Consider the following 9,938-nt stretch of genomic DNA (forward strand, 5'->3'; position numbering starts at 1 on the left):
CCGACAGCTCGATGGACACCGGTCATTCAAGGAGTTGCGGCGTAGCCAGTAGGAAAATTGTTAAATTGGTTTTGAGGAAGTGAAAGTGGCGCAGTAATTGTCTCGCATATCGGTGGACATGAGAACCCCTGCGTAAGGGAAGGGAGGAAAGTGGGAGTGAAAGAAGAAAGAAGTTCCGTAGTGCAGGGCTCAGCAGTAATTTCCACCACGTAGTGCTCATTACCCTACACTTACCTCGCACAGAACACTGGCTTGTTTGCGTTTCGCCGCCACCAAAACGCGGCTGCCGCGACCGAGTTCACACCCAGCAAAGCCGGCTCACTTGCCGAGCACCCTAACCACTGAGCCACCTCGGCGTGTCGGCACTATTTCTTATAACATTATTCATGACAACATTTCTTCGTCAACCAATGATTACGTAACCGAACTGGGTGGACACGACGCAAGTAATATAGGTAGCATCTGCAATGAGCGGTTGCTTCTGCAAACTACCAACGCTCATGTATTCTCGTCGGATTGATCCATCGAATACCACGTGATGTTTTTTCATCAAGCAGTTCCGCACTACTCTCGCCGTGCGCCTCCAGCTTTCGCCAAACACTTGGCAGGTTAATCTTCAGCGGCTAACGTTTGTGCGTTAACTTCTAGAGGGAATAACAACACGTATTGGCGCAAATGTTTTCTGTCTTGTCCTTCTGGTGGGCTTCATTCGGAAGTCTGTTGGCATGATGACTACACTGTGCGCATTCAAACCAGCTCCCGATATCACTGGTCACCAGGCCAACTATATTACTTAATGTATCTTGCCTTGTCAAGATGCTCGCCGCCACAAAGACCTTAGGCACAGAGTCTGGCTCTCTGTAATTGCTGTGGCGACGAACTGTGATTTGTCGCTGCAGGGTGGTTTATATTCACCTCAAACTTTTTGCAGTCGAGGTTGTCACTTTATGTTCTTGTTGCAATTTTTCCTATTTACGTGTTGTCTCAACGAAAAAAAGGCACTTAATACTTAATTTTTATCATGGCGTTTTTATTTCTTTTAATTATGGGCACTAATCCTTGTTCCTGTTAATTATTAAAAATGGCTGAGGCTTAGCTAAGGTTAAGCGTAGTCAGATGCGAAGCATATTGATGGCTAGGCTTGGTAATACATGGCTTTCCTTGGTTAAATACTTGGTTGGCTTTCCTTGGTTGTCGCCGAGCCGCATATTGAGCACGCCGCTTAGCCAGACGTTCATCCCGCTCTTCATCGGTCTCTGTGGCACGCTGAAGCTTTCGCTTCTCGTTAAAATCAGCCCTGCTTCTAGGCGGAATCCCAATACCTGGCCGCCTCGTAAGTGGCCGGAGAGCGAGGCAAGCTCAGCTTTATAATGCTGCTGTAGCGTCACATGGTCAGCTGCAGCGCCTCTGATGTGGGCCTCCCCCGCCGCGGCCGACCGCGCGAGCCGGCAGCCCATCTCTTCTCTGCTGTGACGTCATGTTGTCACGTGGTGTCACGTGGTCACGCTAAAGGTCAATGGTAGCTCCACCGCCGCGCTCGACGGGCTGTAGTGTAGGTGTAATAATATGCTTCGCATAAAAATATTATCGTAATCCTTCCTAATCCTTAAGGTTCCAGGTCGTAATCCTTAAGGTTCCAGGAGCCACAAAGGGCGTGTTATTGGGACTCCAAGCGAGATAAAAGCAATATTTCAAAAGACAAAGTGAAAGACAGGATCATTAAGGAGATAGTTTTGAGAGCACTAACACCCTGCAGCACATCTTTGCACCATTCACCTCCCTCAGAATCTTCTCCGTAGGTGAAGGATGGAGGCTAATGCGAGGACAGTGATATTGCCACGTATCATTGTAGTGTCCGTTCGTTCGCGCAAGGCCGCACAAAAGGGGTGTTATCATTTTTGTTCGTGACGCGAGAAGCGACCAGACTAATTTCGATTGATCGCAGCCATGAAAGGCTGCATCTAGGTTTTTCCAGATTACTGTAGATGATCTTGACCTGTTATCTGGAAGTTTCCTTGCCGGCTTTAAATTGAGCGATGCCGCGAGCGGCGGACATTCGTTGTTCGACGACTGATGAGCACGTTTGTTGCTTACGCCGCCGCCCAGTGATTCAGTTCTTTTGCGGGCGCAAGTCAGCCCAAATAAAGAGCTTCCTTTCCAAGTCTTATTGGCGTCTTCCCGACCGCTGGACTGCAGTCACTACAACGTGACAATATTAATTCCGTTTACTTATGAAAAAGGGTTAGGTATACAGATATAAGTTCTCTGATGGGTTAAATGAACAGAGAGATTTACCCAGCTCCTTACCCCGTTGTATATATTCTCTTACGTTGGCTTGCTCCAAAACGAGTTTAACTGCCCATAAACGAAGCATGCTATAGCCAAGCCACAACATATATTTCAGATTTCTCCCGCTCTAGCTTGAACGAGCAAAGAAGAATAGTTGGTGCGAAGCATCGAGATTCTATATATTCCGTAGCACGTAGGGGTGTGTCTCTTTAGTTTCAACCAAAAAAACAACGATAAAAAGACGCCGAAATTAATTTTCAACATGTTGTTTTAACCGAATACGGTCAGAAAGCATGGCTGGCACGCCACACATTGCTGGCGTTGAGCAGGAGGTATAGGCAGTCAAACAGTCATTTAAATTAACAAAGCAGGGGAGAGAGGGGCGTGGTGACACTCTAGCACCGTTCTATAACATGTTCCGCTGCCGCGCCCGCCTGCGCAGACTGCGCAGCTCTATCTACTCGCCGTCAACTGTAAGGCAGGCTGGTTGTGCTCTGGGATCCCCTGCCTAGGGCAGCTTCTTGGTGAAGTAGGTCTCTTCATTGCATGCAAGTGCACTGACGCTAAGTCATAGATGAGAGTAAACAAAATGTTGTGTTCTGTCTGTCACTAGGTTATGTTGTGGCTATCAGTGCATAGTGCACGTGCAGACTACTTGATGCCGCTGCCCTATTTTCGCTGCATGCTGAACGTTGCGCAACAAATTAAACAGAGCGTGACTGCTGAGATGTTGAATAAGCAGCTGTTTCCTTTTTTCCTTTTGAGCTCGTGCGTATGTTTACGTGTGTCCTAATTGCTAACAAACGGACGGCTCTAGGAGACCAACGTCGCCTAGAGAAGCTCTGAGTTTTTCCCACACACCAGTACCACATTATACGACTGAAAAAAGACAACAGTAATTTCTGCGCAGGCAAAAACTATAGACAACAAAAACCGAAGAGCGCACTGAGAATTGAACACTGGAAACATTCCGCTGATTTTCCTCAATATGGACTACAAAAACTCCAGTCCCTACTCGCCGAATATAAAGAGGCGTAGGGCGGAGAATATATCAACGTAGATTTTTCACGTCCCCATTGACCATCTTTGCGCTTTCAGCGTTTGAAGTGCAGCTGTGGAGTGTAGCTGCGGCCGCCGCACCGGAAGGTCATCGTATCGGAACATGAACACATGTTTGTGGTTAATATTTCAAGCTCTAGCGCGTGATATCCTTTGCAGGAAAACTCCATCATGAGCTCTGCTGTTAGAGAACCGTAAGTACGAGGGTTTGCATGAAATTATCTGCTCGAGCATCAATAACTCAATTATTGAAGCTTTTTCCTCAGGAACTACGCTAGGCAGGCACGTACAAAGGGGGTATACTTCTGCCGATATTTGAGGACTGCATTCTACACAGAAAAATGTATGTACCGACGCAATTTCGTGCACTGTTGGGCATTTCACTCACGTAACTTCACCCTCAAAGGCGTATCATGGTCCAAATTTTAGGTAGTGTAGCTGTGCATTTATTTTGGTTTAGAAATCCTATATATGCATAGGTGCGTTCTTGTTCTACACTGCGGTCTTTCCGCGCGTGCGTCCTGTTTTTCAGTCACACCCAGTTGTCCATGATTCTAGGGCGCTTCCTTGGAAGCACTTTTTTGAGTTCTGCTGGTAGCTAAGGCTTCAATGCCTATGAACAGCTATCAACGGTTCCTGCACTCAAATGCTGGAAAATGATTCTTTCTGCAAGGATGTATTGGTTCTACTACTTTAAGCCCATAGCACAGAATGGACTACGCTCTAAAAGCGACAGAGATTTGCGACATGCTGAATATGTACCAAGATTACTGATTTATTGTTTTAATGCTACAGCACTGCTAGTCACATTACAAAAAAGCCGGTGGTGTGCGTGCGTGTGCTCGCAGATGATACAGAAAATCCTAGCGAAGGGAAGAAAAATAGCATGACGTCATCAGCAGCTTTATGACGCAGACGTCAAGTGAAGCAGTAATACTTCACAGAACCATATACGAGTAGTTCGTCTATATATAATCCTCACTGTCCGACCTCAGTGCAACGAAAGTTTGCCCGACAGCTGCTGTACCAAAACTGTTACTCACCCTTTTGTTGTACAGCGTTCCGCGTGCTGCCGTATGATTTCTCGTTGTATATAGCTTACATGTGGCAGTCAGGTTCGAGGCTAGTATGCGACAAGGATTCGAATCGAAAACGCATCCACCTTCAATTGTATGCCTTCCCAAACTACCTCTTCCGAGAGGACGCGCTTGAGGTGTCCATCGAAATGTGAGGCAGTAACTGCGCCATTTCCTATTCTCAAAAACCAATTTTCTTGTGAAAATTGTGTGGAAAGCGTTCATCGTACAGTGGTACAGCGTTCCGGTAGGTGACATACGCGTGTGATTGTCAGTGCACCCAAGGACAGCGATGACTTCGCATTCTCACACTGAAGCAGTGTTAAGCGTTTTTGTCGATTTTTTTTTAACCCCAATAGCGACATCTATTTAAAAAGTGGAAGAAAGAAATTCATAGACTCCAAATTTTGAAAGCAGCATGCCAGGATTGCTAAAAAAAGTATAGCCTTCCCGAAACGCCCTAGGCAATGCCTCTTGGCTTGCTATATATAGACATTGTTGTTCTATATTGGTTTCAAGGTCACAGTTTAAACTGGTTTGACTCAAAATGTGATTCCTGTCTTCACTTGATAGGACTGATACAATAACTTCTACATTATTCCTATCAGACGACATCCATTCTTGCATCTGCATTTGCGCATGTTTAAGCAAAGTGTACAGCCCCGCGCGTATACACATTTAAGAACGATGCGCCTGAAGGGGTTAAGCGACTTGCATAATCAACATAATAGCTTGGGACAATCTAACCTTTTCCTTTCTCTTTCACTGTTCGCTATAGCGGAGTAGCAGGCCGGTTCACCTCTGGCCGACCTCTCCACATTTCGGTTCATTAAATTACTTTCTCACTCTCTCAACCAATGCAGCGATGTCATGCATCCAAGCTAAGCACTAAGCTTCCATTGCCTATATCACACTAGCGATTTTATTGCAGCCGAAATGCTCATTGGTTTGATCAGCGCTTCCAGCAGGCAAAGTACGTGTGTAGAAAAATTTATTTTCTCATATACAATTCAAACGGCAAAACAATACATCAACGTTCACGCTAAACATTCACATGAGCATTCATACTAGACAAGTGAAGCGGGTCAACAAAAGTACATTAGGGCAATCAATTAACATGAAAGGATACGGACAGCAGAAAGTTCACAAACATAAATTTTGAGAGGGAATTATATGGCGCTGATAAAGCCCTTCATGTCACTTCGGCTTAAAAACAAGAAAGGGATGGTTTTTGCGCACAGCAATAAATTGACACGACCATTGCCGGAAGAACACCTCTAAGCCTCAAGAACAATAGACAATCCGTCAAATAGTCTAAATTCTCTTCGTAGATGACCGAGTATTAGCTACATGGCTAAACGGCGAATGCCACCAGCGACCGCTGCGCAAAGAGCTCGCCATAAACTAAACAGGCCAGCCAGCCGTGCGAAGCGGCCATCGGGTATGCAAGCGGCCATCTGAAACAAACGAAGAAATGCACTACCCTTCGAATAGCGCATGAACCGCGAGTCAGAAGACAAGCGCCGCATCGAAAGAGACGGTTCAGTGGCGGTTAGATACCGCGAGCGGATAACTCGAGCATGTTCATGGTGCTCACAACTCCCCACCGCTCTAGGTGGATGCGAGTAGGCAGAACAGCCCAGCCGAGCTGCCAACGTCTTGTAGGCTCGCTGGTAGTCTAGATGTCATTATCTGCGCCCACTAGAGGCAACGCCTCGGCGAGCGCCGCTTTTTGGTACTACAGGCAGCAGCAAGAGAGACCCCATGACATTGACCACACGGTCTGCACACATTACTAATGTGCGGATATCCACATAGCTAAGACTATGTGGATAGCCTTAGCAAGTCTGCAAAAACCAGAGACAGCTCACAATGAGGCTCACGGTTCAAGAGAGCCGCAGCATATATGGTAGGGCCTAAGGGGCCCAAAAATACCTTACCAGGCTTCGTGAGGGACACGAGCGCCCAAGGAAGATGTGCATAAGGGTCTTCAAGACTACCAGAGATGAGTCGATAGAGGGGCTTGGAAACGCGAATCCACCTCGCTCAAAGGGCTGCCCTAGCACAGCTCAAGACAAAAGTTCTCTTCCTCCGGACCAAAAACGCTTGTGACAACAAGGAACACTTCTGAGAATAAGGGTGGGGCTGGGTAACGTGGTAGAGGAACCAGAAGGCACCCAGCGTCATTCAACGAAGAAGGAAAAGTCGCTCGTGCAAAGCGAGATCATAAGTCAGCGTCGAACATGTCCTGGCCTTTATTCCCTCTGCGACCAAAGGCCACACTCTATCCCAGATCGACACACAGGCAGCGAAAGGTTAGGCTAAAGTGCACGTCCTCTCGCAGAATTACTGATGATATGCGAGCCTGCAGGACCCCACAACTATGTAACTGCTTTTGGAGTAGCTCAGAGCACCTCGAGACAACTAGGCATACACTGAAAATATAGAGAAGACCTCAAGAAGACTCCGTTCATCCTCAAATTGCATTGTGGTGTCATCAGCGTAAGCTATGGCACGCTGTCTCGCGACCTGGCAAATCGAAACTGCTAATTCGAGGGTGGCGATGTACAGTCAAGAGGAAGTGCTTCAATGCCACAACACAGAGAAGAGAGCAGGCAAACTTAACGAACACAACGAGTTAGGAAAAAAGGCGCACTTTCTCTGCTATCAAAGCAAAGTGTGCTGGATATGTCGTTTTACATAAGAGTGTAAATGTATTCATGCTCGAGAAAACTGAATGCCATCTCCTATTCGAGGGAAACTAGCAATCTTTTAGTGCGGCGGCGGATAGCGTACTCCAGGATTTCACGCTTTACAGACGATAGGCGGTGGATATCACGGCCAGGTGCGGAACAAACAGGGTGACAGGTAATGAAAGACGGCAGCATCGCTGCCAGACGCCGTACAGTTATTTTAGCCAGTACGTTTTCATCAGACTTTAAAAAAGTGAAGGGGCGCCAGTCGATAGGACAACAGGAGAAAGGACTGATTTCAGGCATCAGAATAATGCGAATAGTTCTAAAGGAATCTCGAAAAACGTGCTGATTGAAGCAATGCGCAAATACCTCTCTAAAAATGGGACCTACAGTGTGCCGAACTGATCATGAAATTCTACTGGAGCCCATCTGGCGCCGTATCTGAACCCCGTTTCTTGAGATCCAATACCTCGTTGGTCTTACTCGCCGACGGGGCGACAAGGAGGTCGTCATAACTGTGAGTAGGAACTCGATAAAAGCACCTCATGAAAGAATGTGTTGAAACGTAAATACGAGATAGCGGAGAAGGCAACTGAGCAAATAGTTCTAAAGTGATGAAAAGTTTCTTCAATTCGGGTAAGTGGCAGTACTTGAGGTATTTGGAAATGCTCGGACTAGAGGAGGGCGTGCCAGGGCACAGTGCGCGAAATCGGCCTGTGGAAGTTAGTGTGAGCCTGATGTATTGTGCCTGCCGGTGGGCCTCCACGAGTTCTCCGTTCGTGTTGTGGAGGCCAAAGCCTAGTAATCGGTCTGTAGGTGTGCTGAGGGAAAGGTGAAGTGCTACCTTCAATGCCTTGCGGACCAAGGCATCCATAGCTTTTATGTCGCGTTTGTATGCTAGGTATGTGCGGAGCGCATGGCTGAGGACGAATACATAATTGAGACAACAGACGCCCCGCTCCTGCATGCCTCTATGATAGCCCTTAACTCTGTGGATCAGCTGAGGTATCAGACTTCAAGCCGCTTGAGTTTCTCGAAGATGGTGGCGTTTTGCCATAAATAATGCCACTACTTGCCCGCCAGCAAACGCTGTGTACTTCGCAGACGCCCCGAGGACGTCGTGGCCAAATTAAGCAAATACGCCTCCATTTTAAAAGCCAGCACTGCCCTTTGAGTTACCTACCTGCAAAGTTTGCACATTGGGCACCTGACAGCTCGACGAGTTCACCAATCTCTCTGTGCCCCTTTAGAAAACAAGCGAAATTGGCGTGTTCAAAATTCATTTAACTACCAGCTCTGTACTTTCTGGAAGGCAGCATACACGCACCAAGTGGGTATCACTCGTGCTTCAGATACTATAGTGCGTGTGCGGAAAAAACTGGTGCCTAATGTTCAGGTTACGTTAGACAATTCAAGCATTTAAGCTTCAGAAAAGGACGCCCTTCATATAAGATTGCAATGATAACACTGCTGCGCTTCGAATACTCGGATTGAAAGGAAGAGATGGAGGGTGCCTTAAAGAGATTTTGAGCTTTCGGTTTTCTACCATCTTTGTTAGCGCAGAGCAGAGAGGTGCGAAACTTTGCGCGCTGATGGTACAGATTTAGAACAACCGAATTTTATCCTGCCAAAGACTCAGATGCTCAGTGTTACTGCACTGTGTGGTGTTTGCTTCCGGTACGTCGTACGTGTGCCCTTCCCTACTTCCTCGCCCCGGTGTCTCTTTGCCAGTTATTTTTGAACAAAAAAAAGAGTAACAATACCGATCTTTCGATGTAGCTTTCCGCAATAGTGCGTGTAAAAAGTAGCTTTTCTTGTTTCCGGAGCCAGAAATATTATGACTGACAGTAGGTCACACTGTCGAGCTTAGGCCAATGTTCCCAACCGCGAGGTCGAAATTTTCGTAGGGGTACTAACATTATTGCGATGCATACGCAATGCGCCCCTCACTTTTCCTAAACTGAAAAAAACAACGAGCAAAGCTCTAAAGAGACGAAGAGTCCATCGTTCTGTACCAACAGGCTGTCTTTATGTTTTAGTGCCTTGTCGCAGCGGAGCCTTTAAATTTTTTAGAACTGCATAAATCTCTACCGGGTTTGATGCAGTAAGCTGAGTTCAATGTCCTCCCTACACCTTGATAGGATAGGATAAATTTAATTAGATCTAGCGGGGGTGCTTTTATGGGGTCAGATGAGTCCATCGCTTCAATGGTGGTTAGCTTCTATTCCAGGGCTCCGCTTGATGCTGCCGTCAGCTTAGCTCGCTGTATCAGACCGATCTGGTCATGGTGACAGTCGCTGGAGAGCAGAACCTCCCAGTGCTTCGCACTTGGCTTTGGTATAACTAGAACGACGTCGACTTTTTGGCATGTGCATTTTATGTGATACAGTGTAGGTTTTTCATGGCACCGCGGACAGTTGTGTTCGTGAAGTGTGGGGTCAGTTTTACTTACTGTGTTTAGGTTGGGATAGGACCTCGTTTGTAATTGTCAACATTTAGAGCCCCATCTTTCTTTAAGGATTTATTTGTGCGGTGGTGGCTACCGTAACCTGCTGCCTTTATAGTCCAAAACCCGCTGGTCAGTAATGCTAATGCACATACAGGTCGGCTACCTTTAAATTTCATGTTACGAAGCATGCAGGCTTGTGTGACACGGCTGGAGTTCAAAACAACCATTTTTAGGACCCTTGAGGTAATACTTTCAAAGTGCTTGCCGCAAATAACTTTCCGTGTCTTTGGTGCCCATAACTTTGAACGAACGTGCGTAAACCTCACTGGCCAGGCAGGAAGCGTTCATTTTGTATGGTTATAGAGACAT

The sequence above is a fragment of the Amblyomma mixtum genome, chromosome 9 (genome assembly GCF_055824585.1).
Source record: "Amblyomma mixtum isolate Tamu chromosome 9, ASM5582458v1, whole genome shotgun sequence".
NCBI classification, from domain to species: domain Eukaryota; kingdom Metazoa; phylum Arthropoda; class Arachnida; order Ixodida; family Ixodidae; genus Amblyomma; species Amblyomma mixtum.